Source organism: Arctopsyche grandis, chromosome 2, assembly GCF_051622035.1.
Source record: "Arctopsyche grandis isolate Sample6627 chromosome 2, ASM5162203v2, whole genome shotgun sequence".
Lineage (NCBI taxonomy): Eukaryota > Metazoa > Arthropoda > Insecta > Trichoptera > Hydropsychidae > Arctopsyche > Arctopsyche grandis.
In genome coordinates, this window is record NC_135356.1 from 38,744,528 (window position 1) to 38,771,844 (window position 27,317).

Genomic DNA, 27,317 nt, shown 5'->3' on the forward strand with positions numbered 1-27,317 from the left:
AATGTTTAGAAATCAACATCGCCTCTCAATCGACTATTATCTATATGCCGGGTCTACGTGACGAGACAGAATGTTAAATGACAGAAAACGCAAATATCGGAAGGCAAAGATCGAAAATCGAAAGATCTTAAGTCGAAAGATAAAAAAAAAATGGTACATGGTAAACGGTACATACTCACTTAATTTGCGCGAGCAGGATACAACAGGAACAAGAGGAGCATGCTTTTCCTCACGTATTTTGCGCGCGCACATTAATACGGGAGGAAAAGCCTGTTCCTCTTGTTACCGTTATATCCTGCTCGCGCAAATTAAGTGAGTATGTACGTGAGTATGTACCGTTTACCATGCACCTTTTTTTTTTTGATCTTTCGATTTAAGATCTTTCGATTTTCGATCTTTGCCTTCCGATATTTGCGTTTTCTGTCATTTAACATTCTGTCTCGTCACGGTGACCGCTATATGGCAACATGGTTTTATAAAAGGCCGATCAGTACTGAGTAATATTTTAACCGAGCACAACGATTGATCTCTTCTTCTTAACAATAATATTCCCGTAGATGTAGTCTATCTTGACTTTGAAAATACCTTTTTTTAGTTTAGGTCTGATAAAAGTTTAGGTCCGATAAAAATTTTTTAAATATTTGATAATATAGTTAAGTTGAATACGGAAAATTGAATACACGTTTTATAACATACAAAAAAGAATAACATTTGTTCACAATATGGTTAATATAAGAGGACCATTTTAGGTCGAAAGTGGTGATGATACCAAGCTCTAATTGATGTTGGACGTAATCAATGGAATGTTTGTATATTTTGTAGGAAAGACATGGGTTATCTTGACTTTAAAAATAATCTGATCCAGTCAAGTAGCCGTCCTCTTACACCTATATATATATGCTCGAGTTTTAGTAAAAGCCGATCGATAGGAACTCTATCAAAGGCTTTTTCAAAGTCAAGATAAACTACATCTACGGGAATATTATTGTTAAGAAGGAGAGATCAATCATTGTGCTCGGTTGATTATTCAATAAAGATCAGCCGCGACCAGAGTGACCGAATGGTGTAATAAATACAAAATTCATGAATATCTGCAAATGTGATGAATTGACATGCAATGTCGAAGGAGTGCTTCTGGAGAGAGTCAAGAAGACCGTATATCTGGGTTGTCCTTTAGATGCCAAGTGGGAGCATACGACTGAAATAAAATGCCTAATAGAATAAAAAATTACCACTTACACGAAAACCATGTGAAATGCATAAGAGGTATATAAAAAGCTATTATTATATAAACTATTGTATGTATGTATGTAGCCGTGATTTATCCCTGAAAACCCGTATGAGGAGAGTGAGATGCTATGTTCTCAGTTCTCTTATACCCAGTGGAAGCGTGAACCCTCACTGAAACCATTATGAAAAAATAGAAACGGTTGAAATATGGGTCTACAGAATAATGCTACAGATAAGCTGAACATAAAAGGTTACAAATGAGTGTGTTTTGTCTCGAATGAAGAAAACAAAAGAAATCGCCAAGAGCATCGAGATTCGAAAACTTGAATACTTTAGTCACGCAATGCGACACCCCGAAACATATCAACCCTTGCATCTCATCATCCCAGGAAATATGTGCGAAAGGAGAGGCCCGGGAAAAAGAAGAACGTCCTGGCTGAAAAACCTGAGGCAGTGGTTCAACCAAAATACCATTGCAGCCAACAAAGTCATCATTGGAAACATGATTGCAAACGTTCGGTAACGAATAAGCCACTGAAAGAAGAAGACTACTATATGGATGCGAAACGGAAAGTCTGAAGATTTCTTCTTTATGCTAACATTTGTCGCCCCTTTAAATCCGCCACCCCTTGGCAAATGCCCAGTTTGCCACCCCCCAGATCCAGGCTTGTGAGTCAGTGCATCGTTTCGTAAATATATTCTGCGTGCACTTTTTCACATTTCGTAAGCTGAATTCGTCAACTATGTTTGTAGGTTCATATGTTGAAATTAAAAATATTCACAAAATGCATTTTTGGTACATTTTTTAGGTCAAAACAATACAACAGTGCATATGCAGATATTTTGCCATTTATTGTGAAATTTGCGGATCCGAAGATTCAACTAATGTTGCAAAGGACCCGTCGCCACCCACTAATGAAGATCTATGTACCTCGCCCTCCATCACTGCCTCAGGTTTTTCAGCCAGGACGTCCTTCTTCTTCCCGGGCCTCTCCTTTCGGACATATTTCCTTGGATAATGGAAACATAACAGGAGTTGATATGTTTCGGGGTGTCGCATTCCGTGACCAAAGTATTCATTATCAGACTTGAGCAGCCAGGATGCATGACTCTTTTGTTTTCTTCATTCGAGACAAAACAAACTCATTTGTAAACTTACATATATGTTCGGCTTATACGTAGCATTCTTTTGTAGACCCACATTTAAAATGTTTCTATTTTTTCATAATGGTTTCACTGGGGGTCTACGCTTCCACTGGGTATTCTTATACTGAACTGAAAATACATAGCATCTCACTATCCTCATACGGGTTTTCATGGATAAATCACGGCTACATATGTACATGCAATAGTTACCCTGGCTTTTTCTATTCGGCATTTTATTTCAGTCGTATGCTCCCACTTGGCATCTAAAGTATGTACAACCCAGATATACGGCCTTGTTGACTCTCTCCAGAAGCACTCCTTCGACATTGCATGTCAATCCATCAGATTTGCAGATATTCATGAAATTTGTTTTTTGATATTTAATTTTAAACCGTATTTATTACACCATTCGGTCACTCTGTTGATGAGTATCTGCAATCCATCTCTACTGTCTGCCATAAGTACAGTGTCATCTTCATAATGCAGATTAATTATTTAACGAGACTCCGCTAACTTTAATCCTCTCTTCGGCTCTTGCTTATTCTTCTTAAAATATGTAGATGTTTCGGATTATAGATTGAAGATAATTGCGGATAGTATGCATCCTTGTTTCAATCTCTTTGTATTTCAATATATTCTGTCATTTTCTCGTCTATATTCGTAGTTGTAATAAGTGTCAATAGATTAAGGTGGATGGTCTAATTAAAAAATAGATATTTTAAATTTTTCACAAATTTATTGAGCCTCGAAAAATCTTTTAAATTTATATGCAAATATATATATCATTAAAACGAAGAATGTATCTTCGAACATTAGGCTCCATATTTCCATGTCAACTGTGCAGCAGGGGGAGTTGCGGGGTGAATTTTAAAACCAGGCCTAGGTGGTGGAGGGCGAGGTATTTCTTCCGTAGTGGGTGGTGGAGGGTCCTTTGCAAAAGAACTACCAACAGATGACTCTTTGGATCCGAATCTGGTCTTCGTACATATCCCCATCTTTCAGGTTGAGAAGAACACTGCCAAATCTAAAGTAAATACAATAAATAATATTATTATATGTATATACATACATACTATAATAAGTATAAATATTTATTACGAAAGGTATAACAAAGCTACTCACTTTTTAATTTCTTCAGAGACGGACAGTGACTTTGGTAATGAATTGATATGGCAAGTACTAGGAAATTTATAGGGAAAAAATGTCAATTGTTGTATATTTCAACATTTAATGTCAAAATATCCACATATGCACTGTCGTATTGTTTTGACCTAAAAAATGTACCAAAAATGCATTTTGTCAATATTTTGAATTTCAAAATATGAACTTTGTACAAACACAGTTGACGAATTCGGCTTACGAAATGTGAAAAAGTGCACGCAAAATATACTTACGAAACGATGCACTGACTCACATCTTGGGGGTGGCAATCTGGGTATTTGCCCAGGGGCGGCGGATTTAAAGGGGTGGAAAAATTGGCATGAAGAAGAAATCCCGTTTCGCATCCATATAGCCTTCTTCTTTTAGTGTCTTATCCGTTACCGGACGTTGGCAATCATGTTTCTAATGATGACTTTGTTGGCTGCTGCCCGGAACAGTGTAGTGGTATTTTGGTTGAACTACTGCCTCGGGTTTTTCAGCCAGGACGTCCTTCTTCATTCGGGGCCTCTCTTTTCGCACTTTTCGCTCTTTCCTCGGATAAAGAGATGCAGGGTTTTTCATATTTTTCGGGGTGTCACATTACGTGACCAAAGTATTCATTATCAGACTTCGGCAGGACCGACAAAATAATTCTGAGAACAACAGAAAAAAAACCTCGATTCTCTAGCGCAGCGTTTCTCAACCTGGGTCCACATAGCCTTCTTGGGAGGCCCAGACTCTCCCAAGGGAGTTTCAAAAATTCAAAATTCTGCTTTTTGGGTGGCATAACGAGTTCTAGGGGAGACACAGTCAGAAATAAAATATCGAAAGAAGAACTTACTGTTGTCTTATATTTCATCAAGCTGAAAATATGTTTTTTGCCAACAAGTCCATTGCCAAAAAGTTATTGCCAACAAGTCCAACGCGTTTTGCTTGCAAGTACGTAGGCTTAAAAAAAAACGCCGAAAGGCGTTGTATAATATTTTGAGCATGTACTAAGTAAACAAGAATACTATCCGCTATTGAAAAAAAAATACATTGAACATGGGTCGTGTAATCCATGTCATTCATTTGTCAACGTTTATGAAGACTAGTTTCACCGGAATTTCATAGTAGAATTTCCCGATGGAAATCCCTAGCAGCTGAGTATTGTAGATTGTGTTGTAAATATTTGAAGAAGTATTAGCAGGAACCGAAAAGGGGATTTAAGTTAGCGGAGTCTTGTTAAATAATCTGCATTATGCAGATGACACTGTACTTGTGGGAGACAGTAGAGATGGATTGCAGATACTCATCAACAGAGTGACCGAATGGTGTAATAAATACGGTTTAAAATTGAATATCAAATAACAAAATACATGAATATCTGCAAGTCTGATGGATTGACATGCAATGTCGAAGGAGTGTTTCTGGAGAGAGTCAACAAGACCGTATATTAGGGTTCTACATAATTTAGATGCCAAGTGGGATCTTACGAATGAAATAAAATGCCGAATAGAAAAAGCCAGGGTGATTATTGTAGGTCTCCGTGACGACCCCGATTGTGAAACGCCGGAAAACGCAAACATCGGAAGGCAAAGATCGAAAATCGAAAGATCTTAAGTCGAAAGATCAAAAAAAAGGGTGCATGGTAAACGATTATGTAGCCGAGATTTATCCCTGAAAACCCGAATGAGGATAGTGAGATGCTATGTATTCTCAGTTCTCTCATACGCAGTGGAAGCGTGAACCCTCACTGAAACTATTATGAAAACATAGAAACAGTTGAAATATGGGTATACAGAATAATGCTACAGATAAGCTGAACATAAAAGGTTACAAATGAGTGTGTTTTGTCTCGAATGAAGAAAACAAAAGAAATCGCCAAGAGCATCGAGATTCGAAAACTCGAATACTTTAGTCACGCAATGCGACTCCCCGAAACATATCAACCCTTGCATCTCATCATCCCAGGAAATATGTGCGAAAGGAGAGGCCCGGGAAGAAGAAGAACGTCCTATCTGAAAAACCTGAGGCAGTGGTTCAACCAAAATACCATTGCAGCCAACAAAGTCATCATTGGAAACATGATTGCAAACGTTCGGTAACGAATAAGCCACTGAAAGAAGAAGACTACTATATGGATGCGAAACGGGAAGTCTGAAGATTTCTTCTTTATGCTTACATTTGTCGCCCCTTTAAATCCGCCACCCCTGGGCAAATGCCCAGTTTGCCACCCCCTAGATCCAGACTTGTGAGTCGGTGCATCGTTTCGTAAATATGTATATTTTGCGTGTACGTGCCTCTTTTAAAATTAAAGAAGATGACTGGCAAAGGCGCTTAAACGATTGCGCTTAAAGAACTTCGTTCTATATTGCGAAATACAGTGAAAACTGCATGAACATTCTGGATTATATGCACATATATAAATATGTATATAAATGTGTATATTTCCACTAATGGAAAAAGATTCACCGTAACTTGGAATTTGCCGGATATATTCATTGTCCGAATATCTATGATCTACGTATATGGGAGAATGTACGCACATATCTACATACATATGCACGTAAATATGTGTCGAGAAAAGTGGAAAATGTGGGTGGTCTAATTAAATAATAGATCTTTAAAATTTCTCACAAATTTATTGAGCCTCGAAAAATCTTATGAATTTATTTATTGAAAAATCAACAGGCCTCAGATGTAGAATAAATATAACAAAAAAACATCTGACCCAATTATAGATTACGTGCAAATTATATTTATGTGCAAATATATCATTAAGATGAAGAATGTATCTTCGAAGATATAGCTCCATATCTCCATGTCTACTGTGCAGCAGGGGGAGTTGCGGGGTTAATTTGAAAACAAGGCCTAGGTGGTGGAGGGTGAGGGAGATCTTCAGTATTGGGTGGCGGCGGGGCCTTTGCAGAATAAATACCAACAGTTGAATCTTGGGATCCGAATCTGGTCTTCGTACATATACCCATCTTTCAGGTTGAGAAGAACACCGCTAAATCTAAAGTAAATACAATAAATAATATTATTATATGTATATATATATATATATAAGTATATTTATTACGAAAGGTGGAGTATGGTAGAAAGGTGGAATATATATAAATAAATTCTAGATGGAAATCATCGATACATAACGTCAAAACATATCCAGGTGCAGATTGCGGATCTGACCATACTTGTTGCTAAATTTCGACTGAAATTGAAAATTATTAAAAGACATCAAAATAAAGCAATTAAACTCACCAATGATGATGTAATTAATTTTGGTAATGTAATCAGAGAAAAAGATGCAGAATTCCAAATAAATCCTAATTTAGATGTAGAAGAGTCTTGGAAAATTTTTAAAGATCTCATAATTCGGTATGCCAGAAAACATCAAACACCGCAAAATGAACATCGTAAGTCTTTCATCTCTGATTCAACTTGGGTTACGATAAAATAACGTAAAAGACTTAAACAAACTGGCTTAACTTTTGACTTTGTGAACAGGGACTATCTGTGGAAAGTTCTACTGGACATGGGAGTCCCCATACATCTTGTAAAAATAATATATAACTTGTATAATGATAACAATGCAGTAGTTCGAATCAATTCGCTAAACTTGACAAATTTTCGAGTACAACGTGCAGTAAGGCAAGGGTGTATATTATCTCCAGACCTATTTAATATATATATGGAGAGTATATAATGCGTAGAGCACTGGATGGTTGGAAGGGTGGAGTGTCCATTGGTGGAAAAAAACTATCCAATCTTCGGTATGCGGATGACACAACGCTCATAGCTTATAATCATGAAGAAATGGCCGAAATGATCCGTCGTGTTGAGACAGAGAGTAATGTGCTTGGCCTCCATATAAACCACCCCAAAACAAAAATTATGATAATTGACCGTCACCAACAGCTGCAAAACAACAACTCAGCTTTAAGCGGTATAGAGCTGGTTGATAATTTTGTCTATTTGGGGTCACTCATATCTATCAACGGGGGCAGCGAATTGGAAATACGGCGCCGGATTACATTAGCAAAATCGGCAATGTCACAACTAACGAAGATTTGGAAGAAAAGAGCCATTACAACTGCTGTCAAAATCCGTCTCGTGAAGAGTCTCGTCTTTTCTGTCTGCCTTTATGGAGTCGAGACGTGGACCATGAAGGCGGCGGTGCCTTCGAGACAGAGAATCGATGCCTTCGAGATGTGGTCCTGGAGATGGCTACTGCGCTTGACTTGGACCGACAAACGCACAAATGTGTCTTTTCTTGAAGAATTAAAAATCAAGGATAGACTGTCAACTATATTGCGGTTGTTCGGCCACATTGCACGAAGAGGTGAGAAGAGCCTGGAGCGGTTGGTTGTGGTTGGTAACGTCGAAGGCAGAAGAAGCAGAGGCAGATCCCCCACATCCCCCTGGACTGACCAAGTATCTGCAGTGACGGGCGCTTCCAAGGTAGCAAGTCTTCGCCTGGCCGAATTAAGAACTCAATGGAAGAAGCTGGTTGACCGGACATCATAGTCACGATCCTCAGTGATGAGGGAACCGACAGCAATATATATATATAACGGAAGGTATACCAAAGCTACTCACTTTTTAATTTCCTTAGAGACGGACAGTGACTTTGGTAATGAATTGATATGGCAAGTAATACGAAATTTATAGGGAAAAAGTGTCGATTGTTGCAAATTTCACAATATATGTCAAAATATCTACATATGCACTATCGTATTGCTTTGACCTAAAAAATGTACCAAAAATGCATTTTATCAATATTTTGAATTTCAACATATGAACTTTGTACATATGAATTCGGCTTACGAAATGTGAAAAAGTGCACGCAAAAAATATTTACGAAACGATGCACTGACTCACAAGCCTAGATCTTGGGGGTGGCAAACAGGGCATTTGCCAAGGGGTGGCGGATTTAAAGGGGCGACAAATATTGGCATAAAGTAGAAATCTTCAGAGTTCCTGTTTCGCATCCATATAGTCTTCTTCTTTTAGTGCCTTATCCGTTACCGGAAGTTTGCAATCATGTTTCCAATGATGACTTTGTTGACTGCTATCTGGAACAGTGTAGTGGTATTTTGGTTGAACCACTGCCTCAGGTTTTTCAGCCAGGACGACCTTCTTCTTCCCGTGTTCCAGATAGCAGTAAACAAAGTAATCATTGGAAACATGATTGCAAACTTCCGGTAACGGATAAGGCACTAAAAGAAGAAGACTATATGGATGCAAAACGGGTATTGTGAAGATTTCTTCTTTATGCCAATATTTGTCGCCCCTTTAAATCCGCCACCCCCGGGCAAATGCCCAGTTTGCCACCCCCTAGATCTAGGCTTGTGAGTCAGTGCATCGTTTCGTAAATATAGTGTGCGTGCACTTTTTCACATTTCGTAAGCCGAATTCGTCAACTGTGTTTGTACAAAGTTCATATTTTGAAATTCAAAATATTGATAAAATGCATTTTTGGTACATTTTTTAGGTCAAAACAATACGATAGTGCATATGTAGATATTTTGACATAAAATGTTGAAATATGCAACAATCGACATTTTTTCCCTATAAATTTCCTAGTAATTGTCATGTCAATTCATTACCAAAGTCACTGTCCATCTCTGAGGAAATCCACAAGTGAGTAGCTTTCTTATACCTTTAGTAATAAATATACTTATATATTTCATATATTTCATTGTATTTACTTTAGATTTGGCAGTGTTCTTCTCTACCTGAAAGATGGGGATATGTAAAAAGACAAGATTTGGAACTGAAGAGTCAATGACCGAGATTTTAAGACCACCTCCACTTTCAATCCCACCAACCCCTCTACCACCTATCATTGTGATTGAACCCCCAACTCCATAGAGATATGGAGACATGGAGATATGGAGCCTAATGTTCGAAGATACATTCTTTGTTTTAATGATACATTTAATGATATTTGCATTTAAATTTATGAGATTTTTCAAGGCTCAATAAATTTGTGAAAAATTTAAAATATCTATTTTTTAATCAGACCATCCACCTTTTCCATTTTTTTCCATTTCGACACATCTGTACGTGCATGTGTGCATACATATGTATGTACATAATCCCATATATACATATGTATGTCCGGTACATAGATAGTAGACATTCGGACACTGAACATATCCAGGGTACCTATTTGAGATAATCAGGTCAACTGACCATATTTGAGATAATCAGATTCTCTTTGTCTATTTCTCAGCATGCTTTTTCAAAGTTGGTTATACTTCGAAATCATCTCCATGTCTACTGTGCAGCAGGGGGAGTTTTGTGTTGAATTTTAAAACCAGGCTTAGTTGATGGAGGGCGAGTTACATAGATCTTCATTAGTGGGTGGCGACGGGTCCTTTGCAACATTAGTTGAATCTTCGGATCCGCAAATTTCACAATAAATGGCAAAATATCTACATATGCACTGTTGTATTGTTTTAACCTGAAAAATGTACCAAAAATGCATGTTGTGAATATTTTTAATTTCAACATATGAACCTATGTACAAACATAGTTGACGAATTCAGCTTACGAAATGTGAAAAAGTGCACGCAGAATATATTTACGAAACGATGCACTGACTCACAAGCCTAGATCTAGGGGGTGGCAAACTGGGCATTTGCCAAGGGGTGGCGGATTTAAAGGGGCCACAAATATTGGCATAAAGAAGAAATCTTCAGAGTTCCCATTTCGCATCCATATACATATGTACATATGTAGTCTTCTTCTTTTAGTGCCTTTTCCGTTACCAGACGTTTGCAATCATATTTCCAATGATGACTTTGTTGGCTGCTGCCCGGTAGTGTAGTGAAGTGGTATTTTGGTTGAACCACTGCCTCAGGTTTTTCAGCCAGGACGACCTTCTTCTTCCCGTGCCTCTCCTTTCGGACATATTTCCTTGGATAATGAAATGCAGAAGTTGATATGTTTCGATTTCTTTTGTTTTCTTCATTCGAGACAAAACACACTCATTTGTAACCTTAAACATATGTTCAGCTTATACGTAACATTCTTCTGTAGACTCAAATTTCAAATGTTTATATAGTTTCATCATGGTTTCAGTGAGGGTCCACGCTTATACGACGTATAAGAGAACTGAGAATACATAGCATCTCACTATCCTCACACGGGTTTTCAGGGATAAATCAAGGCTACATACTACTATTTTTAGCTGAATAAAAGTCACCCTGGCTTTTTCTATTCGACATTTTATTTCAGTCGTATGATCCCACTTGGCATTTAAAGTATAACCCAGATATACGGTCTTGTTGACTCTCTCCACAGGCACTCCTTCGACATCGCATGTCAATCCATGAGATTTGCAGATATTCATGAATTTTATTTTTTGATATTTAATTGTAAACCGTATTAATTACACCATTTGGTCACCCTGTTGATGAGTATCTGCAATCCATCTCTACTGTCTTCCACAAGTACAGTGTCATTTGCCTAATGCAGATTATTTAATGAGACTCCGCTAACTTTAATCCCCTCTTCGACGCCTGCTTATTCTTCTTCAAATATGTAGATGTTTCAAAGTATAGATTGAAGATCACTAGGGATAGTATGCATCCTTGTCTCACTCCCTTTGTATTTCGATTTATTCTGTCATTTTCTCGTTCACTTAGACAGTTTTTCGTTGCCAGTGTAGATTCGCAACATTCGGAGATCTTTTTCGTCTACATATATCCGTAGTTTGTAGTATCTATAACTGTCAATAGATTAACTAGTATAAAATATATGTTGAATGAATGGGATTGTATGAACGTGAATAAAACCTTGAAAGAGAGCATATTAGTATATAAATTTAAATTAGATAAATTATTGTTGCCAAGATAATTTGATTAAAGAGGATGTAATGTCCATACATATGTAGCCAACTATAATCTTCTCTTCGGCTCTTGCTTATTCTTCTTAAAATATTTTTTCATATCATTGAGTATAAATTGAAGATCATTGAGGAAAGTATGAATCCTTGTCTAACTCGCTTCGTATGTCGATATATTCTGTCATTTTTTCGTCCACTTTGACAAGGATTTTTTGTTGCCAGTTCGCAATTCGCGATTATTCGCAGATCTTTATCGTCTATATCCTTAGTTTGTCGTATCTACCCATATATGTGATAGTAAAATGAACTCTTTGATCCAATGGTGTAATAAGTCACAATGTAAACCTCTAACTGATCCTTTCTTAAAGTGTAACTTAAAAATAGCCGACTATGAGAAATTAAACGAACTCTTTATCAAGAGCGATTGGTCATTTTTAGAACTCGCAACTAATACTATTTTTATCATATTACAAATGTTTGTTCAAACAAAATATTGTTCCTATTTATAATAGCCATATAATAACCATAAACGAAAATTTTTTCCTTTCCCTAAACCATTCAAATTTACATCGAATACAAAAGAAACTCATAGCGTGACTTTGAATTTTTAATTGTTTCTGGCGATTGCAAATCTTTTTTTTGAATATTTCAACTCTAATCTAAAATTTAAAATCGTAGTGTCCACAATCATGAACGAAAACAAAGAACTTATAACAGACCCTATCTTAGTAGCCAACACTTTTGCTAAGGCCTTTAGCAACTCAATCATCAAAGAAGACTCTACATATCTGCCGATGTTTCCTAACTTGTCCCGAAATTCTACATTAATTAATAATATAATGATTTCTGAAAAAGTCGTTTTCGAGGTTTTACACAACCTGGGTGACAACTCCGCCCTTGGTAATGATGACATAGCTTCGCTCGTTTTAAAAAAAAACAGCTCTTTCCATATCCTGTTCCTTCTTCAAACTTTTCAATGAATATTTTAAAACTTCTTTTACACCCAAAGAATGGAAAACTTCATAATTCCTATCTACAAAAAGGGAAACAAATTAGAAGCTACTAATTATCGTCCTACCAGTCTTTCATCCATATTGCTAAAATGTTTAGAAATCAACATCGCCTCTCAATCGACTATTATCTATATGCCGGGTCTACGTGACGAGACAGAATGTTAAATGACAGAAAACGCAAATATCGGAAGGCAAAGATCGAAAATCGAAAGATCTTAAGTCGAAAGATAAAAAAAAAATGGTACATGGTAAACGGTACATACTCACTTAATTTGCGCGAGCAGGATACAACAGGAACAAGAGGAGCATGCTTTTCCTCACGTATTTTGCGCGCGCACATTAATACGGGAGGAAAAGCCTGTTCCTCTTGTTACCGTTATATCCTGCTCGCGCAAATTAAGTGAGTATGTACGTGAGTATGTACCGTTTACCATGCACCTTTTTTTTTTTGATCTTTCGATTTAAGATCTTTCGATTTTCGATCTTTGCCTTCCGATATTTGCGTTTTCTGTCATTTAACATTCTGTCTCGTCACGGTGACCGCTATATGGCAACATGGTTTTATAAAAGGCCGATCAGTACTGAGTAATATTTTAACCGAGCACAACGATTGATCTCTTCTTCTTAACAATAATATTCCCGTAGATGTAGTCTATCTTGACTTTGAAAATACCTTTTTTTAGTTTAGGTCTGATAAAAGTTTAGGTCCGATAAAAATTTTTTAAATATTTGATAATATAGTTAAGTTGAATACGGAAAATTGAATACACGTTTTATAACATACAAAAAAGAATAACATTTGTTCACAATATGGTTAATATAAGAGGACCATTTTAGGTCGAAAGTGGTGATGATACCAAGCTCTAATTGATGTTGGACGTAATCAATGGAATGTTTGTATATTTTGTAGGAAAGACATGGGTTATCTTGACTTTAAAAATAATCTGATCCAGTCAAGTAGCCGTCCTCTTACACCTATATATATATGCTCGAGTTTTAGTAAAAGCCGATCGATAGGAACTCTATCAAAGGCTTTTTCAAAGTCAAGATAAACTACATCTACGGGAATATTATTGTTAAGAAGGAGAGATCAATCATTGTGCTCGGTTGATTATTCAATAAAGATCAGCCGCGACCAGAGTGACCGAATGGTGTAATAAATACAAAATTCATGAATATCTGCAAATGTGATGAATTGACATGCAATGTCGAAGGAGTGCTTCTGGAGAGAGTCAAGAAGACCGTATATCTGGGTTGTCCTTTAGATGCCAAGTGGGAGCATACGACTGAAATAAAATGCCTAATAGAATAAAAAATTACCACTTACACGAAAACCATGTGAAATGCATAAGAGGTATATAAAAAGCTATTATTATATAAACTATTGTATGTATGTATGTAGCCGTGATTTATCCCTGAAAACCCGTATGAGGAGAGTGAGATGCTATGTTCTCAGTTCTCTTATACCCAGTGGAAGCGTGAACCCTCACTGAAACCATTATGAAAAAATAGAAACGGTTGAAATATGGGTCTACAGAATAATGCTACAGATAAGCTGAACATAAAAGGTTACAAATGAGTGTGTTTTGTCTCGAATGAAGAAAACAAAAGAAATCGCCAAGAGCATCGAGATTCGAAAACTTGAATACTTTAGTCACGCAATGCGACACCCCGAAACATATCAACCCTTGCATCTCATCATCCCAGGAAATATGTGCGAAAGGAGAGGCCCGGGAAAAAGAAGAACGTCCTGGCTGAAAAACCTGAGGCAGTGGTTCAACCAAAATACCATTGCAGCCAACAAAGTCATCATTGGAAACATGATTGCAAACGTTCGGTAACGAATAAGCCACTGAAAGAAGAAGACTACTATATGGATGCGAAACGGAAAGTCTGAAGATTTCTTCTTTATGCTAACATTTGTCGCCCCTTTAAATCCGCCACCCCTTGGCAAATGCCCAGTTTGCCACCCCCCAGATCCAGGCTTGTGAGTCAGTGCATCGTTTCGTAAATATATTCTGCGTGCACTTTTTCACATTTCGTAAGCTATGTCAGCTAAGTCAACTATGTTTGTAGGTTCATATGTTGAAATTAAAAATATTCACAAAATGCATTTTTGGTACATTTTTTAGGTCAAAACAATACAACAGTGCATATGCAGATATTTTGCCATTTATTGTGAAATTTGCGGATCCGAAGATTCAACTAATGTTGCAAAGGACCCGTCGCCACCCACTAATGAAGATCTATGTACCTCGCCCTCCATCACTGCCTCAGGTTTTTCAGCCAGGACGTCCTTCTTCTTCCCGGGCCTCTCCTTTCGGACATATTTCCTTGGATAATGGAAACATAACAGGAGTTGATATGTTTCGGGGTGTCGCATTCCGTGACCAAAGTATTCATTATCAGACTTGAGCAGCCAGGATGCATGACTCTTTTGTTTTCTTCATTCGAGACAAAACAAACTCATTTGTAAACTTACATATATGTTCGGCTTATACGTAGCATTCTTTTGTAGACCCACATTTAAAATGTTTCTATTTTTTCATAATGGTTTCACTGGGGGTCTACGCTTCCACTGGGTATTCTTATACTGAACTGAAAATACATAGCATCTCACTATCCTCATACGGGTTTTCATGGATAAATCACGGCTACATATGTACATGCAATAGTTACCCTGGCTTTTTCTATTCGGCATTTTATTTCAGTCGTATGCTCCCACTTGGCATCTAAAGTATGTACAACCCAGATATACGGCCTTGTTGACTCTCTCCAGAAGCACTCCTTCGACATTGCATGTCAATCCATCAGATTTGCAGATATTCATGAAATTTGTTTTTTGATATTTAATTTTAAACCGTATTTATTACACCATTCGGTCACTCTGTTGATGAGTATATGCAATCCATCTCTGCCATCCTGTCTGCCATAAGTACAGTGTCATCTTCATAATGCAGATTAATTATTTAACGAGACTCCGCTAACTTTAATCCTCTCTTCGGCTCTTGCTTATTCTTCTTAAAATATGTAGATGTTTCGGATTATAGATTGAAGATAATTGCGGATAGTATGCATCCTTGTTTCAATCTCTTTGTATTTCAATATATTCTGTCATTTTCTCGTCTATATTCGTAGTTGTAATAAGTGTCAATAGATTAAGGTGGATGGTCTAATTAAAAAATAGATATTTTAAATTTTTCACAAATTTATTGAGCCTCGAAAAATCTTTTAAATTTATATGCAATATATATATATCATTAAAACGAAGAATGTATCTTCGAACATTAGGCTCCATATTTCCATGTCAACTGTGCAGCAGGGGGAGTTGCGGGGTGAATTTTAAAACCAGGCCTAGGTGGTGGAGGGCGAGGTATTTCTTCCGTAGTGGGTGGTGGAGGGTCCTTTGCAAAAGAACTACCAACAGATGACTCTTTGGATCCGAATCTGGTCTTCGTACATATCCCCATCTTTCAGGTTGAGAAGAACACTGCCAAATCTAAAGTAAATACAATAAATAATATTATTATATGTATATACATACATACTATAATAAGTATAAATATTTATTACGAAAGGTATAACAAAGCTACTCACTTTTTAATTTCTTCAGAGACGGACAGTGACTTTGGTAATGAATTGATATGGCAAGTACTAGGAAATTTATAGGGAAAAAATGTCAATTGTTGTATATTTCAACATTTAATGTCAAAATATCCACATATGCACTGTCGTATTGTTTTGACCTAAAAAATGTACCAAAAATGCATTTTGTCAATATTTTGAATTTCAAAATATGAACTTTGTACAAACACAGTTGACGAATTCGGCTTACGAAATGTGAAAAAGTGCACGCAAAATATACTTACGAAACGATGCACTGACTCACATCTTGGGGGTGGCAATCTGGGTATTTGCCCAGGGGCGGCGGATTTAAAGGGGTGGAAAAATTGGCATGAAGAAGAAATCCCGTTTCGCATCCATATAGCCTTCTTCTTTTAGTGTCTTATCCGTTACCGGACGTTGGCAATCATGTTTCTAATGATGACTTTGTTGGCTGCTGCCCGGAACAGTGTAGTGGTATTTTGGTTGAACTACTGCCTCGGGTTTTTCAGCCAGGACGTCCTTCTTCATTCGGGGCCTCTCTTTTCGCACTTTTCGCTCTTTCCTCGGATAAAGAGATGCAGGGTTTTTCATATTTTTCGGGGTGTCACATTACGTGACCAAAGTATTCATTATCAGACTTCGGCAGGACCGACAAAATAATTCTGAGAACAACAGAAAAAAAACCTCGATTCTCTAGCGCAGCGTTTCTCAACCTGGGTCCACATAGCCTTCTTGGGAGGCCCAGACTCTCCCAAGGGAGTTTCAAAAATTCAAAATTCTGCTTTTTGGGTGGCATAACGAGTTCTAGGGGAGACACAGTCAGAAATAAAATATCGAAAGAAGAACTTACTGTTGTCTTATATTTCATCAAGCTGAAAATATGTTTTTTGCCAACAAGTCCATTGCCAAAAAGTTATTGCCAACAAGTCCAACGCGTTTTGCTTGCAAGTACGTAGGCTTAAAAAAAAACGCCGAAAGGCGTTGTATAATATTTTGAGCATGTACTAAGTAAACAAGAATACTATCCGCTATTGAAAAAAAAATACATTGAACATGGGTCGTGTAATCCATGTCATTCATTTGTCAACGTTTATGAAGACTAGTTTCACCGGAATTTCATAGTAGAATTTCCCGATGGAAATCCCTAGCAGCTGAGTATTGTAGATTGTGTTGTAAATATTTGAAGAAGTATTAGCAGGAACCGAAAAGGGGATTTAAGTTAGCGGAGTCTTGTTAAATAATCTGCATTATGCAGATGACACTGTACTTGTGGGAGACAGTAGAGATGGATTGCAGATACTCATCAACAGAGTGACCGAATGGTGTAATAAATACGGTTTAAAATTGAATATCAAATAACAAAATACATGAATATCTGCAAGTCTGATGGATTGACATGCAATGTCGAAGGAGTGTTTCTGGAGAGAGTCAACAAGACCGTATATTAGGGTTCTACATAATTTAGATGCCAAGTGGGATCTTACGAATGAAATAAAATGCCGAATAGAAAAAGCCAGGGTGATTATTGTAGGTCTCCGTGACGACCCCGATTGTGAAACGCCGGAAAACGCAAACATCGGAAGGCAAAGATCGAAAATCGAAAGATCTTAAGTCGAAAGATCAAAAAAAAGGGTGCATGGTAAACGATTATGTAGCCGAGATTTATCCCTGAAAACCCGAATGAGGATAGTGAGATGCTATGTATTCTCAGTTCTCTCATACGCAGTGGAAGCGTGAACCCTCACTGAAACTATTATGAAAACATAGAAACAGTTGAAATATGGGTATACAGAATAATGCTACAGATAAGCTGAACATAAAAGGTTACAAATGAGTGTGTTTTGTCTCGAATGAAGAAAACAAAAGAAATCGCCAAGAGCATCGAGATTCGAAAACTCGAATACTTTAGTCACGCAATGCGACTCCCCGAAACATATCAACCCTTGCATCTCATCATCCCAGGAAATATGTGCGAAAGGAGAGGCCCGGGAAGAAGAAGAACGTCCTATCTGAAAAACCTGAGGCAGTGGTTCAACCAAAATACCATTGCAGCCAACAAAGTCATCATTGGAAACATGATTGCAAACGTTCGGTAACGAATAAGCCACTGAAAGAAGAAGACTACTATATGGATGCGAAACGGGAAGTCTGAAGATTTCTTCTTTATGCTTACATTTGTCGCCCCTTTAAATCCGCCACCCCTGGGCAAATGCCCAGTTTGCCACCCCCTAGATCCAGACTTGTGAGTCGGTGCATCGTTTCGTAAATATGTATATTTTGCGTGTACGTGCCTCTTTTAAAATTAAAGAAGATGACTGGCAAAGGCGCTTAAACGATTGCGCTTAAAGAACTTCGTTCTATATTGCGAAATACAGTGAAAACTGCATGAACATTCTGGATTATATGCACATATATAAATATGTATATAAATGTGTATATTTCCACTAATGGAAAAAGATTCACCGTAACTTGGAATTTGCCGGATATATTCATTGTCCGAATATCTATGATCTACGTATATGGGAGAATGTACGCACATATCTACATACATATGCACGTAAATATGTGTCGAGAAAAGTGGAAAATGTGGGTGGTCTAATTAAATAATAGATCTTTAAAATTTCTCACAAATTTATTGAGCCTCGAAAAATCTTATGAATTTATTTATTGAAAAATCAACAGGCCTCAGATGTAGAATAAATATAACAAAAAAACATCTGACCCAATTATAGATTACGTGCAAATTATATTTATGTGCAAATATATCATTAAGATGAAGAATGTATCTTCGAAGATATAGCTCCATATCTCCATGTCTACTGTGCAGCAGGGGGAGTTGCGGGGTTAATTTGAAAACAAGGCCTAGGTGGTGGAGGGTGAGGGAGATCTTCAGTATTGGGTGGCGGCGGGGCCTTTGCAGAATAAATACCAACAGTTGAATCTTGGGATCCGAATCTGGTCTTCGTACATATACCCATCTTTCAGGTTGAGAAGAACACCGCTAAATCTAAAGTAAATACAATAAATAATATTATTATATGTATATATATATATATATAAGTATATTTATTACGAAAGGTGGAGTATGGTAGAAAGGTGGAATATATATAAATAAATTCTAGATGGAAATCATCGATACATAACGTCAAAACATATCCAGGTGCAGATTGCGGATCTGACCATACTTGTTGCTAAATTTCGACTGAAATTGAAAATTATTAAAAGACATCAAAATAAAGCAATTAAACTCACCAATGATGATGTAATTAATTTTGGTAATGTAATCAGAGAAAAAGATGCAGAATTCCAAATAAATCCTAATTTAGATGTAGAAGAGTCTTGGAAAATTTTTAAAGATCTCATAATTCGGTATGCCAGAAAACATCAAACACCGCAAAATGAACATCGTAAGTCTTTCATCTCTGATTCAACTTGGGTTACGATAAAATAACGTAAAAGACTTAAACAAACTGGCTTAACTTTTGACTTTGTGAACAGGGACTATCTGTGGAAAGTTCTACTGGACATGGGAGTCCCCATACATCTTGTAAAAATAATATATAACTTGTATAATGATAACAATGCAGTAGTTCGAATCAATTCGCTAAACTTGACAAATTTTCGAGTACAACGTGCAGTAAGGCAAGGGTGTATATTATCTCCAGACCTATTTAATATATATATGGAGAGTATATAATGCGTAGAGCACTGGATGGTTGGAAGGGTGGAGTGTCCATTGGTGGAAAAAAACTATCCAATCTTCGGTATGCGGATGACACAACGCTCATAGCTTATAATCATGAAGAAATGGCCGAAATGATCCGTCGTGTTGAGACAGAGAGTAATGTGCTTGGCCTCCATATAAACCACCCCAAAACAAAAATTATGATAATTGACCGTCACCAACAGCTGCAAAACAACAACTCAGCTTTAAGCGGTATAGAGCTGGTTGATAATTTTGTCTATTTGGGGTCACTCATATCTATCAACGGGGGCAGCGAATTGGAAATACGGCGCCGGATTACATTAGCAAAATCGGCAATGTCACAACTAACGAAGATTTGGAAGAAAAGAGCCATTACAACTGCTGTCAAAATCCGTCTCGTGAAGAGTCTCGTCTTTTCTGTCTGCCTTTATGGAGTCGAGACGTGGACCATGAAGGCGGCGGTGCCTTCGAGACAGAGAATCGATGCCTTCGAGATGTGGTCCTGGAGATGGCTACTGCGCTTGACTTGGACCGACAAACGCACAAATGTGTCTTTTCTTGAAGAATTAAAAATCAAGGATAGACTGTCAACTATATTGCGGTTGTTCGGCCACATTGCACGAAGAGGTGAGAAGAGCCTGGAGCGGTTGGTTGTGGTTGGTAACGTCGAAGGCAGAAGAAGCAGAGGCAGATCCCCCACATCCCCCTGGACTGACCAAGTATCTGCAGTGACGGGCGCTTCCAAGGTAGCAAGTCTTCGCCTGGCCGAATTAAGAACTCAATGGAAGAAGCTGGTTGACCGGACATCATAGTCACGATCCTCAGTGATGAGGGAACCGACAGCAATATATATATATAACGGAAGGTATACCAAAGCTACTCACTTTTTAATTTCCTTAGAGACGGACAGTGACTTTGGTAATGAATTGATATGGCAAGTAATACGAAATTTATAGGGAAAAAGTGTCGATTGTTGCAAATTTCACAATATATGTCAAAATATCTACATATGCACTATCGTATTGCTTTGACCTAAAAAATGTACCAAAAATGCATTTTATCAATATTTTGAATTTCAACATATGAACTTTGTACATATGAATTCGGCTTACGAAATGTGAAAAAGTGCACGCAAAAAATATTTACGAAACGATGCACTGACTCACAAGCCTAGATCTTGGGGGTGGCAAACAGGGCATTTGCCAAGGGGTGGCGGATTTAAAGGGGCGACAAATATTGGCATAAAGTAGAAATCTTCAGAGTTCCTGTTTCGCATCCATATAGTCTTCTTCTTTTAGTGCCTTATCCGTTACCGGAAGTTTGCAATCATGTTTCCAATGATGACTTTGTTGACTGCTATCTGGAACAGTGTAGTGGTATTTTGGTTGAACCACTGCCTCAGGTTTTTCAGCCAGGACGACCTTCTTCTTCCCGTGTTCCAGATAGCAGTAAACAAAGTAATCATTGGAAACATGATTGCAAACTTCCGGTAACGGATAAGGCACTAAAAGAAGAAGACTATATGGATGCAAAACGGGTATTGTGAAGATTTCTTCTTTATGCCAATATTTGTCGCCCCTTTAAATCCGCCACCCCCGGGCAAATGCCCAGTTTGCCACCCCCTAGATCTAGGCTTGTGAGTCAGTGCATCGTTTCGTAAATATAGTGTGCGTGCACTTTTTCACATTTCGTAAGCCGAATTCGTCAACTGTGTTTGTACAAAGTTCATATTTTGAAATTCAAAATATTGATAAAATGCATTTTTGGTACATTTTTTAGGTCAAAACAATACGATAGTGCATATGTAGATATTTTGACATAAAATGTTGAAATATGCAACAATCGACATTTTTTCCCTATAAATTTCCTAGTAATTGTCATGTCAATTCATTACCAAAGTCACTGTCCATCTCTGAGGAAATCCACAAGTGAGTAGCTTTCTTATACCTTTAGTAATAAATATACTTATATATTTCATATATTTCATTGTATTTACTTTAGATTTGGCAGTGTTCTTCTCTACCTGAAAGATGGGGATATGTAAAAAGACAAGATTTGGAACTGAAGAGTCAATGACCGAGATTTTAAGACCACCTCCACTTTCAATCCCACCAACCCCTCTACCACCTATCATTGTGATTGAACCCCCAACTCCATAGAGATATGGAGACATGGAGATATGGAGCCTAATGTTCGAAGATACATTCTTTGTTTTAATGATACATTTAATGATATTTGCATTTAAATTTATGAGATTTTTCAAGGCTCAATAAATTTGTGAAAAATTTAAAATATCTATTTTTTAATCAGACCATCCACCTTTTCCATTTTTTTCCATTTCGACACATCTGTACGTGCATGTGTGCATACATATGTATGTACATAATCCCATATATACATATGTATGTCCGGTACATAGATAGTAGACATTCGGACACTGAACATATCCAGGGTACCTATTTGAGATAATCAGGTCAACTGACCATATTTGAGATAATCAGATTCTCTTTGTCTATTTCTCAGCATGCTTTTTCAAAGTTGGTTATACTTCGAAATCATCTCCATGTCTACTGTGCAGCAGGGGGAGTTTTGTGTTGAATTTTAAAACCAGGCTTAGTTGATGGAGGGCGAGTTACATAGATCTTCATTAGTGGGTGGCGACGGGTCCTTTGCAACATTAGTTGAATCTTCGGATCCGCAAATTTCACAATAAATGGCAAAATATCTACATATGCACTGTTGTATTGTTTTAACCTGAAAAATGTACCAAAAATGCATGTTGTGAATATTTTTAATTTCAACATATGAACCTATGTACAAACATAGTTGACGAATTCAGCTTACGAAATGTGAAAAAGTGCACGCAGAATATATTTACGAAACGATGCACTGACTCACAAGCCTAGATCTAGGGGGTGGCAAACTGGGCATTTGCCAAGGGGTGGCGGATTTAAAGGGGCCACAAATATTGGCATAAAGAAGAAATCTTCAGAGTTCCCATTTCGCATCCATATACATATGTACATATGTAGTCTTCTTCTTTTAGTGCCTTTTCCGTTACCAGACGTTTGCAATCATATTTCCAATGATGACTTTGTTGGCTGCTGCCCGGTAGTGTAGTGAAGTGGTATTTTGGTTGAACCACTGCCTCAGGTTTTTCAGCCAGGACGACCTTCTTCTTCCCGTGCCTCTCCTTTCGGACATATTTCCTTGGATAATGAAATGCAGAAGTTGATATGTTTCGATTTCTTTTGTTTTCTTCATTCGAGACAAAACACACTCATTTGTAACCTTAAACATATGTTCAGCTTATACGTAACATTCTTCTGTAGACTCAAATTTCAAATGTTTATATAGTTTCATCATGGTTTCAGTGAGGGTCCACGCTTATACGACGTATAAGAGAACTGAGAATACATAGCATCTCACTATCCTCACACGGGTTTTCAGGGATAAATCAAGGCTACATACTACTATTTTTAGCTGAATAAAAGTCACCCTGGCTTTTTCTATTCGACATTTTATTTCAGTCGTATGATCCCACTTGGCATTTAAAGTATAACCCAGATATACGGTCTTGTTGACTCTCTCCACAGGCACTCCTTCGACATCGCATGTCAATCCATGAGATTTGCAGATATTCATGAATTTTATTTTTTGATATTTAATTGTAAACCGTATTAATTACACCATTTGGTCACCCTGTTGATGAGTATCTGCAATCCATCTCTACTGTCTTCCACAAGTACAGTGTCATTTGCCTAATGCAGATTATTTAATGAGACTCCGCTAACTTTAATCCCCTCTTCGACGCCTGCTTATTCTTCTTCAAATATGTAGATGTTTCAAAGTATAGATTGAAGATCACTAGGGATAGTATGCATCCTTGTCTCACTCCCTTTGTATTTCGATTTATTCTGTCATTTTCTCGTTCACTTAGACAGTTTTTCGTTGCCAGTGTAGATTCGCAACATTCGGAGATCTTTTTCGTCTACATATATCCGTAGTTTGTAGTATCTATAACTGTCAATAGATTAACTAGTATAAAATATATGTTGAATGAATGGGATTGTATGAACGTGAATAAAACCTTGAAAGAGAGCATATTAGTATATAAATTTAAATTAGATAAATTATTGTTGCCAAGATAATTTGATTAAAGAGGATGTAATGTCCATACATATGTAGCCAACTATAATCTTCTCTTCGGCTCTTGCTTATTCTTCTTAAAATATTTTTTCATATCATTGAGTATAAATTGAAGATCATTGAGGAAAGTATGAATCCTTGTCTAACTCGCTTCGTATGTCGATATATTCTGTCATTTTTTCGTCCACTTTGACAAGGATTTTTTGTTGCCAGTTCGCAATTCGCGATTATTCGCAGATCTTTATCGTCTATATCCTTAGTTTGTCGTATCTACCCATATATGTGATAGTAAAATGAACTCTTTGATCCAATGGTGTAATAAGTCACAATGTAAACCTCTAACTGATCCTTTCTTAAAGTGTAACTTAAAAATAGCCGACTATGAGAAATTAAACGAACTCTTTATCAAGAGCGATTGGTCATTTTTAGAACTCGCAACTAATACTATTTTTATCATATTACAAATGTTTGTTCAAACAAAATATTGTTCCTATTTATAATAGCCATATAATAACCATAAACGAAAATTTTTTCCTTTCCCTAAACCATTCAAATTTACATCGAATACAAAAGAAACTCATAGCGTGACTTTGAATTTTTAATTGTTTCTGGCGATTGCAAATCTTTTTTTTGAATATTTCAACTCTAATCTAAAATTTAAAATCGTAGTGTCCACAATCATGAACGAAAACAAAGAACTTATAACAGACCCTATCTTAGTAGCCAACACTTTTGCTAAGGCCTTTAGCAACTCAATCATCAAAGAAGACTCTACATATCTGCCGATGTTTCCTAACTTGTCCCGAAATTCTACATTAATTAATAATATAATGATTTCTGAAAAAGTCGTTTTCGAGGTTTTACACAACCTGGGTGACAACTCCGCCCTTGGTAATGATGACATAGCTTCGCTCGTTTTAAAAAAAAACAGCTCTTTCCATATCCTGTTCCTTCTTCAAACTTTTCAATGAATATTTTAAAACTTCTTTTACACCCAAAGAATGGAAAACTTCATAATTCCTATCTACAAAAAGGGAAACAAATTAGAAGCTACTAATTATCGTCCTACCAGTCTTTCATCCATATTGCTAAAATGTTTAGAAATCAACATCGCCTCTCAATCGACTATTATCTATATGCCGGGTCTACGTGACGAGACAGAATGTTAAATGACAGAAAACGCAAATATCGGAAGGCAAAGATCGAAAATCGAAAGATCTTAAGTCGAAAGATAAAAAAAAAATGGTACATGGTAAACGGTACATACTCACTTAATTTGCGCGAGCAGGATACAACAGGAACAAGAGGAGCATGCTTTTCCTCACGTATTTTGCGCGCGCACATTAATACGGGAGGAAAAGCCTGTTCCTCTTGTTACCGTTATATCCTGCTCGCGCAAATTAAGTGAGTATGTACGTGAGTATGTACCGTTTACCATGCACCTTTTTTTTTTTGATCTTTCGATTTAAGATCTTTCGATTTTCGATCTTTGCCTTCCGATATTTGCGTTTTCTGTCATTTAACATTCTGTCTCGTCACGGTGACCGCTATATGGCAACATGGTTTTATAAAAGGCCGATCAGTACTGAGTAATATTTTAACCGAGCACAACGATTGATCTCTTCTTCTTAACAATAATATTCCCGTAGATGTAGTCTATCTTGACTTTGAAAATACCTTTTTTTAGTTTAGGTCTGATAAAAGTTTAGGTCCGATAAAAATTTTTTAAATATTTGATAATATAGTTAAGTTGAATACGGAAAATTGAATACACGTTTTATAACATACAAAAAAGAATAACATTTGTTCACAATATGGTTAATATAAGAGGACCATTTTAGGTCGAAAGTGGTGATGATACCAAGCTCTAATTGATGTTGGACGTAATCAATGGAATGTTTGTATATTTTGTAGGAAAGACATGGGTTATCTTGACTTTAAAAATAATCTGATCCAGTCAAGTAGCCGTCCTCTTACACCTATATATATATGCTCGAGTTTTAGTAAAAGCCGATCGATAGGAACTCTATCAAAGGCTTTTTCAAAGTCAAGATAAACTACATCTACGGGAATATTATTGTTAAGAAGGAGAGATCAATCATTGTGCTCGGTTGATTATTCAATAAAGATCAGCCGCGACCAGAGTGACCGAATGGTGTAATAAATACAAAATTCATGAATATCTGCAAATGTGATGAATTGACATGCAATGTCGAAGGAGTGCTTCTGGAGAGAGTCAAGAAGACCGTATATCTGGGTTGTCCTTTAGATGCCAAGTGGGAGCATACGACTGAAATAAAATGCCTAATAGAATAAAAAATTACCACTTACACGAAAACCATGTGAAATGCATAAGAGGTATATAAAAAGCTATTATTATATAAACTATTGTATGTATGTATGTAGCCGTGATTTATCCCTGAAAACCCGTATGAGGAGAGTGAGATGCTATGTTCTCAGTTCTCTTATACCCAGTGGAAGCGTGAACCCTCACTGAAACCATTATGAAAAAATAGAAACGGTTGAAATATGGGTCTACAGAATAATGCTACAGATAAGCTGAACATAAAAGGTTACAAATGAGTGTGTTTTGTCTCGAATGAAGAAAACAAAAGAAATCGCCAAGAGCATCGAGATTCGAAAACTTGAATACTTTAGTCACGCAATGCGACACCCCGAAACATATCAACCCTTGCATCTCATCATCCCAGGAAATATGTGCGAAAGGAGAGGCCCGGGAAAAAGAAGAACGTCCTGGCTGAAAAACCTGAGGCAGTGGTTCAACCAAAATACCATTGCAGCCAACAAAGTCATCATTGGAAACATGATTGCAAACGTTCGGTAACGAATAAGCCACTGAAAGAAGAAGACTACTATATGGATGCGAAACGGAAAGTCTGAAGATTTCTTCTTTATGCTAACATTTGTCGCCCCTTTAAATCCGCCACCCCTTGGCAAATGCCCAGTTTGCCACCCCCCAGATCCAGGCTTGTGAGTCAGTGCATCGTTTCGTAAATATATTCTGCGTGCACTTTTTCACATTTCGTAAGCTATGTCAGCTAAGTCAACTATGTTTGTAGGTTCATATGTTGAAATTAAAAATATTCACAAAATGCATTTTTGGTACATTTTTTAGGTCAAAACAATACAACAGTGCATATGCAGATATTTTGCCATTTATTGTGAAATTTGCGGATCCGAAGATTCAACTAATGTTGCAAAGGACCCGTCGCCACCCACTAATGAAGATCTATGTACCTCGCCCTCCATCACTGCCTCAGGTTTTTCAGCCAGGACGTCCTTCTTCTTCCCGGGCCTCTCCTTTCGGACATATTTCCTTGGATAATGGAAACATAACAGGAGTTGATATGTTTCGGGGTGTCGCATTCCGTGACCAAAGTATTCATTATCAGACTTGAGCAGCCAGGATGCATGACTCTTTTGTTTTCTTCATTCGAGACAAAACAAACTCATTTGTAAACTTACATAT